The following is a 10,000-nucleotide window of genomic DNA, read 5'->3' as shown; positions in this document are numbered from 1 at the left end:
GCCTAGGAGCATTTCCCTTTAAGAAGGCCGACGTGCTATGGTTCTCCACCCGGGTACGGAAAGCAAAATTAGTCCCTCTCCTCGCTGGAAGTCCAAAAAAAAGGCGTGAATTTGACTAAGTGCCTAGGAGCATTTCCCTTTAAGAAGGCCGACGTGCTATGGTTCTCCACCTGGGTCAGGAAAGCAAAATTGTCCCTCTCCTCGCTGGAAGTCCAAAAAAAAGGCGTGAATTTGACTAAGTGCCTAGGAGCATTTCCCTTTAAGAAGGCCGACGTGCTATGGTTCTCCACCTGGGTCAGGAAAGCAAAATTGTCCCTCTCCTCGCTGGAAGTCCAAAAAAAAGGCGTGAATTTGACTAAGTGCCTAGGAGCATTTCCCTTTAAGAAGGCCGACGTGCTATGGTTCTCCACCTGGGTCAGGAAAGCAAAATTGTCCCTCTCCTCGCTGGAAGTCCAAAAAAAAGGCGTAAATTTGACTAAGTGCCTAGGAGGATGTCCCTTTAAGAAGGCCGACGTGCTATGGTTCTCCACCTGGGTCAGGAAAGCAAAATTGTCCCTCTCCTCGCTGGAAGTCCAAAAAAAAGGCGTGAATTTGACTAAGTGCCTAGGAGCATTTCCCTTTAAGAAGGCCGACGTGCTATGGTTCTCCACCTGGGTCAGGAAAGCAAAATTGTCCCTCTCCTCGCTGGAAGTCCAAAAAAAAGGCGTAAATTTGACTAAGTGCCTAGGAGGATGTCCCTTTAAGAAGGCCGACGTGCTATGGTTCTCCACCTGGGTCAGGAAAGCAAAATTGTCCCTCTCCTCGCTGGAAGTCCAAAAAAAAGGCGGAAATTTGACTAAGTGCCTAGGAGGATGTCCCTTAAAGAAGGCCGACGTGCTATGGTTCTCCACCTGGGTCTGGAACGCCAAATTAGTCCCTCTCCTCGCTGGAAGTCCAAAAAAAAGGCGGAAATTTGACTAAGTGCCTAGGAGGATGTCCCTTTAAGAAGGCCGACGTGCTATGGTTCTCCACCCGGGTCCGGAACTCAAAATTAGTCCCTCTCCTAGTTGGAAGTCATCAAAAAAAGGCGGAAATTTGACTAAGTGCCATCATTTTAGAGTACCAGGACTATAGTGGGGGAATTGGAGCCCTCTGGTGGACACTCGCTGCAAATGCACCCTGAATTAAAGACATTATTTCCAGTTCTTTTGGGGCCCTATTTTCAGGCGTAAATTTGACTAAGTGTCTAGGGGCATGTCCCTTTAAGAAGGCCGACCTGCTATGGTTCTCCACCTGGGTCTGGAACGCCAAATTAGTCCCTCTCCTCGCTGGAAGTCCAAAAAAAAGGCGTGAATTTGACTAAGTGCCTAGGAGGATGTCCCTTTAAGAAGGCCGACGTGCTATGGTTCTCCACCTGGGTCAGGAAAGCAAAATTGTCCCTCTCCTCGCTGGAAGTCCAAAAAAAAGGCGTGAATTTGACTAAGTGCCTAGGAGGATGTCCCTTTAAGAAGGCCGACGTGCTATGGTTCTCCACCTGGGTCAGGAAAGCAAAATTGTCCCTCTCCTCGCTGGAAGTCCAAAAAAAAAAGGTGTAAATTTGACTAAGTGTCTAGGAGCATTTCCCTTTAAGAAGGCCGACCTGCTATGGTTCTCCACCTGGGTCAGGAACGCCAAATTGTCCCTCTCCTCGCTGGAAGTCCAAAAAAAAGGCGTGAATTTGACTAAGTGCCTAGGAGCATTTCCCTTTAAGAAGGCCGACGTGCTATGGTTCTCCACCCGGGTACGGAAAGCAAAATTAGTCCCTCTCCTCGCTGGAAGTCCAAAAAAAAGGCGTAAATTTGACTAAGTGCCTAGGAGGATGTCCCTTTAAGAAGGCCGACGTGCTATGGTTCTCCACCCGGGTCCGGAACTCAAAATGAGTCCCTCTCCTAGTTGGAAGTCATCAAAAAAAGGCGGAAATTTGACTAAGTGTCATTATTTTAGAGTACCAGGCCTCTATAGAAAAGTTTGGTTTTTTGTCTATGTGTCATCATTTTAGAGTACCAGGCCTCTATAGAAAAGTTTGGTTTTTTGTCTATGTGTCATCATTTTAGAGTACCAGGGCTCTATAGAAAAGTTTGGTAAATTTGACTAAGTGTCTAGGAGCATTTCCCTTTAAGAAGGCCGACCTGCTATGGTTCTCCACCTGGGTCTGGAACGCAAAATTAGTCCCTCTCCTAGCTGGAAGTCCAAAAAAAAAGGCGTGAATTTGACTAAGTGTCTAGGAGGATGTCCCCTTAAGAAGGCCGACGTGCCTTGGTTCTCTACCTGGGTACGGGACGCCATATTAGTCCCTCTCCTCGCTGGAAGTCCAAAAAAAAGGCGTGAATTTGACTAAGTGTCTAGGAGCATTTCCCTTTAAGAAGGCCGGCCTGCTATGGTTCTCCACCTGGGTCCGGAAAGCAAAATTAGTCCCTCTCCTCGCTGGAAGTCCAAAAAAAAGGCGTGAATTTGACTAAGTGCCTAGGAGGATGTCCCTTTAAGAAGGCCGACGTGCTATGGTCCTCCACCTGGGTCAGGAACGCAAAATTGTCCCTCTCCTCGCTGGAAGTCCAAAAAAAAGGCGTGAATTTGACTAAGTGCCTAGGAGGATGTCCCTTTAAGAAGGCCGACGTGCTATGGTTCTCCACCTGGGTCAGGAAAGCAAAATTGTCCCTCTCCTCGCTGGAAGTCCAAAAAAAAAAGGTGTAAATTTGACTAAGTGTCTAGGAGCATTTCCCTTTAAGAAGGCCGACCTGCTATGGTTCTCCACCTGGGTCAGGAACGCCAAATTGTCCCTCTCCTCGCTGGAAGTCCAAAAAAAAGGCGTGAATTTGACTAAGTGCCTAGGAGCATTTCCCTTTAAGAAGGCCGACGTGCTATGGTTCTCCACCTGGGTCAGGAAAGCAAAATTGTCCCTCTCCTCGCTGGAAGTCCAAAAAAAAGGCGTGAATTTGACTAAGTGCCTAGGAGCATTTCCCTTTAAGAAGGCCGACGTGCTATGGTTCTCCACCTGGGTCAGGAAAGCAAAATTGTCCCTCTCCTCGCTGGAAGTCCAAAAAAAAGGCGTGAATTTGACTAAGTGTCTAGGAGCATTTCCCTTTAAGAAGGCCGACGTGCTATGGTTCTCCACCTGGGTCAGGAAAGCAAAATTGTCCCTCTCCTCGCTGGAAGTCCAAAAAAAAGGCGTAAATTTGACTAAGTGCCTAGGAGGATGTCCCTTTAAGAAGGCCGACGTGCTATGGTTCTCCACCTGGGTCAGGAAAGCAAAATTGTCCCTCTCCTCGCTGGAAGTCCAAAAAAAAGGCGTAAATTTGACTAAGTGCCTAGGAGGATGTCCCTTAAAGAAGGCCGACGTGCTATGGTTCTCCACCTGGGTCTGGAACGCCAAATTAGTCCCTCTCCTCGCTGGAAGTCCAAAAAAAAGGCGGAAATTTGACTAAGTGCCTAGGAGGATGTCCCTTTAAGAAGGCCGACGTGCTATGGTTCTCCACCCGGGTCCGGAACTCAAAATTAGTCCCTCTCCTAGTTGGAAGTCATCAAAAAAAGGCGGAAATTTGACTAAGTGCCATCATTTTAGAGTACCAGGACTATAGCTGGGGAATTGGAGCCCTCTGGTGGACACTCGCTGCAAATGCACCCTGAATTAAACACATTATTTCCAGTTCTTTTGGGGCCCTATTTTCAGACGTTGTGGAGCCCTCCAGTGGACTCCCGCCTCCAATGCACCCCCATAATTATAGACATCACCCCCCAAATTAAAGACATTATTTCCAGTTCTTTTGGGCCCCTATTTTCAGCCGGTTTGGCGTATTTCCTTGACGCCGGGGAGTCCTACAGGTGTTCCCGGGGAATGAGAGGCCTTTTGTGGGCCAGAAAGAGTGGGGAACCCTTGGAGCCCCTATTTTCAGACAGTTTGGCTTATTTCGGTGACGCCGGGGCGTCCATCAGGTCTTCCCGGGGAATGAGAGGCCTTTTGTGGCCATATGTCAACAAAAGAGTGGGGAAATGGAGCCCTCCGGTGGACTCCCGCTGCAAATGCACCCCCCAAATTAAATACATTAATTCCAGGCCTTTTGGGGCCCTATATTCAGACGGTGTGGAGCCCTCCAGTGGACTCCCGCCTCCAATGCACCCCCATAATTATAGACATCACCCCCCAAATTAAACACATTATTTCCAGTTCTTTTGGGCCCCTATTTTCAGACGGTTTGGCGTGTTTCCTTGACGCCGGGGAGTCCTACAGGTGTTCCCGGGGAATGAGAGGCCTTTTGTGGGCCAGAAAGAGTGGGGAACCCTTGGAGCCCCTATTTTCAGACAGTTTGCCGTATTTCGGTGACGCCGGGGCGTCCATCAGGTCTTCCCGGGGAATGTGAGGCCTTTCGTGGGCCATATTTTCAGACAGATTGGCCTGTTTCAGTGACGCCGAGGCGTCCATCAGGTCTTCCCGGGGAGTGTGAGGCCTTTTGGGGCCCTATTTTCAGACAGAAAAAAAAGAAAAGTAACCCTTACACTACAAAGGACAGCGGGGAAACGCCCCCCCAGCAAAGTCACAGGGGAAGTGGGGTAGACAAGTGGAGAGTGTCTGGGGAAAAGTCCACAAAATGATCAAAAATCACACACAGGTACGAGTGCCACAAGTCCCGCCGCGTCCCACCCGAGTCCGAGGTGCCCCCCGCATGCCCAAAACGCACCCAGCAAAGGCGCACTGTGAGTGGGGAAGAAAAGTTGGAAAAGTGGGCAAAAGTCCGGAAAAATGACCAAAAACCACACCCAGGTTAGAGCCCCACACGTCCTGCAGTCGCACCCGAGTCCTGGGATGCCCAACATGTCCAAAAAAATCAAAAAAAGCCCAAAAAATCAAAAAAATCCCCGGGCCGTATCTTGGACGCCGGCGTACCGCGTTCGGCCCTCGTGCCGTAGTTTGGCGACCGATTGTAAAAATTTGCCGCGACCGGCTAGTTTTTTTCCTTGGAGTAAATAGAGAGTAGATCCAGCAGGAAATATGCACTATAAACAAAGAGAGGGAGTTTGGAGGGGGGCAAAAACGCCCTCTTGGAACTTTTGCAGCAGCACACATCAAACTAGCGGGGAGAAGGCATGCATAGCAAAAGGCCACGAAATGATCCAAAATCACACCCAGGTTCGAGTCCCACAAGTCCCGCCGCGTTCCACCAGGGTTCCGGGGTGCCTGACATGTCCACGACGCACCCAGCAAAGGCGCACTGTGATTGGGAAGAAAAGTTGGGAAAGTGGGCAAAAGTCCCGAATTTTATCCAAAATTATACCCAGGTTCGAGTCCCACAAGTCCCGCCGCGTTCCACCAGTGTCTCGGGGTGCCTACAATGTCCACAACGCACCCAGCAAAGGCATCACACCCAGGTTCGAGTCCCACAAGTCCCGCCGCGTTCCACCAGGGTTCCGGGGTGCCTACAATGTCCACAACTTACCCAGCAAAGGCGCACTGTGATTGGGAAGAAAAGTTGGGAAAGTGGGCAAAAGTCCCGAATTTGGTCCAAAATCACACCCAGGTTCGAGTCCCACAAGTCCCGCCGCGTTCCACCAGGGTTCCGGGGTGCCTACAATGTCCACGACGCACCCAGCAAAGGCGCACTGTGATTGGGAAGAAAAGTTGGGAAAGTGGGCAAAAGTCCCGAATTTGGTCCAAAATCACACCCAGGTTCGAGTCCCACAAGTCCCGCCGCGTTCCACCAGTGTCTCGGGGTGCCTACAATGTCCACAACTTACCCAGCAAAGGCGCACTGTGATTGGGAAGAAAAGTTGGGAAAGTGGGCAAAAGTCCCGAATTTGGTCCAAAATCACACCCAGGTTCGAGTCCCACAAGTCCCGCCGCGTTCCACCAGGGTTCCGGGGGTGCCTGGCATGTCCACAACTTACCCAGCAAAGGCGCACTGTGATTGGGAAGAAAAGTTGGGAAAGTGGGCAAAAGTCCCGAATTTGGTCCAAAATCACACCCAGGTTCGAGCCCCACAAGTCCCGCCGCGTTCCACCAGTGTCTCGGGGTGCCTACAATGTCCACAACTTACCCAGCAAAGGCGCACTGTGATTGGGAAGAAAAGTTGGGAAAGTGGGCAAAAGTCCCGAATTTGGTCCAAAATCACACCCAGGTTCGAGTCCCACAAGTCCCGCCGCGTTCCACCAGGGTTCCGGGGTGCCTACAATGTCCACAACGCACCCAGCAAAGGCGCACTGTGATTGGGAAGAAAAGTTGGGAAAGTGGGCAAAAGTCCCGAATTTGATCCAAAATCACACCCAGGTTCGAGTCCCACAAGTCCCGCCGCGTTCCACCAGTGTCTCGGGGTGCCTACAATGTCCACAACGCACCCAGCAAAGGCGCACTGTGATTGGGAAGAAAAGTTGGGAAAGTGGGCAAAAGTCCCGAATTTGGTCCAAAATCACACCCAGGTTCGAGTCCCACAAGTCCCGCCGCGTTCCACCAGGGTTCCGGGGGTGCCTGGCATGTCCACAACTTACCCAGCAAAGGCGCACTGTGATTGGGAAGAAAAGTTGGGAAAGTGGGCAAAAGTCCCGAATTTGGTCCAAAATCACACCCAGGTTCGAGCCCCACAAGTCCCGCCGCGTTCCACCAGTGTCTCGGGGTGCCTACAATGTCCACAACTTACCCAGCAAAGGCGCACTGTGATTGGGAAGAAAAGTTGGGAAAGTGGGCAAAAGTCCCGAATTTGGTCCAAAATCACACCCAGGTTCGAGTCCCACAAGTCCCGCCGCGTTCCACCAGGGTTCCGGGGTGCCTACAATGTCCACAACGCACCCAGCAAAGGCGCACTGTGATTGGGAAGAAAAGTTGGGAAAGTGGGCAAAAGTCCCGAATTTGATCCAAAATCACACCCAGGTTCGAGTCCCACAAGTCCCGCCGCGTTCCACCAGTGTCTCGGGGTGCCTACAATGTCCACAACGCACCCAGCAAAGGCGCACTGTGATTGGGAAGAAAAGTTGGGAAAGTGGGCAAAAGTCCCGAATTTGGTCCAAAATCACACCCAGGTTCGAGTCCCACAAGTCCCGCCGCGTTCCACCAGTGTCTCGGGGTGCCTACAATGTCCACGACGCACCCAGCAAAGGCGCACTGTGATTGGGAAGAAAAGTTGGGAAAGTGGGCAAAAGTCCCGAATTTGGTCCAAAATCACACCCAGGTTCGAGCCCCACAAGTCCCGCCGCGTTCCACCAGTGTCTCGGGGTGCCTACAATGTCCACGACGCACCCAGCAAAGGCGCACTGTGATTGGGAAGAAAAGTTGGGAAAGTGGGCAAAAGTCCCGAATTTGGTCCAAAATCACACCCAGGTTCGAGTCCCACAAGTCCCGCCGCGTTCCACCAGGGTTCCGGGGTGCCTACAATGTCCACAACGCACCCAGCAAAGGCGCACTGTGATTGGGAAGAAAAGTTGGGAAAGTGGGCAAAAGTCCCGAATTTGGTCCAAAATCACACCCAGGTTCGAGTCCCGCAAGTCCCGCCGCGTTCCACCAGTGTCTCGGGGTGCCTACAATGTCCACAACGCACCCAGCAAAGGCGCACTGTGATTGGGAAGAAAAGTTGGGAAAGTGGGCAAAAGTCCCGAATTTGGTCCAAAATCACACCCAGGTTCGAGCCCCACAAGTCCCGCCGCGTTCCACCAGTGTCTCGGGGTGCCTACAATGTCCACGACGCACCCAGCAAAGGCGCACTGTGATTGGGAAGAAAAGTTGGGAAAGTGGGCAAAAGTCCCGAATTTGGTCCAAAATCACACCCAGGTTCGAGCCCCACAAGTCCCGCCGCGTTCCACCAGTGTCTCGGGGTGCCTACAATGTCCACGACGCACCCAGCAAAGGCGCACTGTGATTGGGAAGAAAAGTTGGGAAAGTGGGCAAAAGTCCCGAATTTGGTCCAAAATCACACCCAGGTTCGAGTCCCACAAGTCCCGCCGCGTTCCACCAGGGTTCCGGGGTGCCTACAATGTCCACAACGCACCCAGCAAAGGCGCACTGTGATTGGGAAGAAAAGTTGGGAAAGTGGGCAAAAGTCCCGAATTTGGTCCAAAATCACACCCAGGTTCGAGTCCCGCAAGTCCCGCCGCGTTCCACCAGTGTCTCGGGGTGCCTACAATGTCCACAACGCACCCAGCAAAGGCGCACTGTGATTGGGAAGAAAAGTTGGGAAAGTGGGCAAAAGTCCCGAATTTGATCCAAAATTATGCCCGGGTTGGAGTACCACGAGTCCGGCCGCGTTCCACCGGTGTCCCGGGGGTGCCTGGCATGTCCACAACTTACCCAGCAAAGGCGCACTGTGATTGGGAAGAAAAGTTGGGAAAGTGGGCAAAAGTCCCGAATTTGATCCAAAATTATGCCCGGGTTGGAGTACCACGAGTCCGGCCGCGTTCCACCGGTGTCCCGGGGGTGCCTGGCATGTCCACAACTTACCCAGCAAAGGCGCACTGTGATTGGGAAGAAAAGTTGGGAAAGTGGGCAAAAGTCCCGAATTTGATCCAAAATTATGCCCGGGTTGGAGTACCACGAGTCCGGCCGCGTTCCACCGGTGTCCCGGGGGTGCCTGCCATGTCCACAACTTACCCAGCAAAGGCGCACTGTGATTGGGAAGAAAAGTTGGGAAAGTGGGCAAAAGTCCCGAATTTGATCCAAAATTATGCCCGGGTTGGAGTACCACGAGTCCGGCCGCGTTCCACCGGTGTCCCGGGGGTGCCTGCCATGTCCACAACTTACCCAGCAAAGGCGCACTGTGATTGGGAAGAAAAGTTGGGAAAGTGGGCAAAAGTCCCGAATTTGATCCAAAATTATGCCCGGGTTGGAGTACCACGAGTCCGGCCGCGTTCCACCGGTGTCCCGGGGGTGCCTGCCATGTCCACAACTTACCCAGCAAAGGCGCACTGTGATTCAGAAGAAAAGTTGGGAAAGTGGGGAAAAAAAGGACCGGAAAATATCCAAAATTATGCCCGGGTTGGAGTACCACGAGTCCGGCCGCGTTCCACCGGTGTCCCGGGGGTGCCTGGCACGTCCACAACTTACCCAGCAAAGGCGCACTGTCAGTGGGGAAGACCAAACATGTCTCGGATTTTTTCCAAGTACCTTAACGAGAGAGGCTAAAAAGCACCTGTTTTTACCTTCTCTCGTTGTTGTACTTAGAAAAAAAACGAGAAAATAAAAAATCTGGGTTTTTTTCTAAGTACCTTAACGAGAGAGGCTAAAAAAAACCATTTTTTACCTTCTCTCGTTGTTGTACTTAGAAAAAAAACGAGAAAAAAAATTTTCCCCATTCATTTCAATGGGAGTTCATTTTTTTTTTGGGATTTTTTCTAAGTACCTTAACGAGAGAGGCTTAATTTTTCACCTACTTTTTACCTTCTCTCGATTTTTCGTTTTTTACCTGGTCGACCAAAACACCTCCATCTCGTTACTATGTGCACCATGTCTGACAGGCTGAAATCACAGGGAACGCGTCCGAGTCAAAGTGAGCTATTTTCGGACACAAATATGGTGTTTTTCCCCTCTATCCTCTGGTTCTTTTTTCAAACTGATCTTCCAGCATCTGAGCGACAGGGGCTCATGCAGACACCTGTGTCCGCCCGAGGGGCGCCTTCCCGGACACATATATGGTGCTTCCCCCCTCTTTACCCCGGTCCTTTTTCAAACTGATCTTCCAGCATCTGAGCGACAGGGGCTCATGCAGACACCTGTGTCCGCCCGAGGGGCGCCTTCCCGGACACATATATGGTGCTTCCCCCCTCTTTACCCCGGTCCTTTTTCAAACTGATCTTCCAGCATCTGAGCGACAGGGGCTCATGCAGACACCTGTGTCCGCCCGAGGGGCGCCTTCCCGGACACATATATGGTGCTTTCCCCCTCTTTACCCCGGTCCTTTTTCAAACTGATCTTCCAGCTTCTGAGCGACAGGGGCTCATGCAGACACCTGTGTCCGCCTAAGGGGCGCTGTTTCGGACACATTTTCAACTTTTCCCGCATGAATGAAATCCT

Source organism: Nerophis lumbriciformis, unplaced genomic scaffold (assembly GCF_033978685.3).
Source record: "Nerophis lumbriciformis unplaced genomic scaffold, RoL_Nlum_v2.1 HiC_scaffold_41, whole genome shotgun sequence".
Lineage (NCBI taxonomy): Eukaryota > Metazoa > Chordata > Actinopteri > Syngnathiformes > Syngnathidae > Nerophis > Nerophis lumbriciformis.
The sequence above is the reverse complement of the archived record's forward strand: the minus strand, read 5'-3'. Positions refer to the sequence as shown.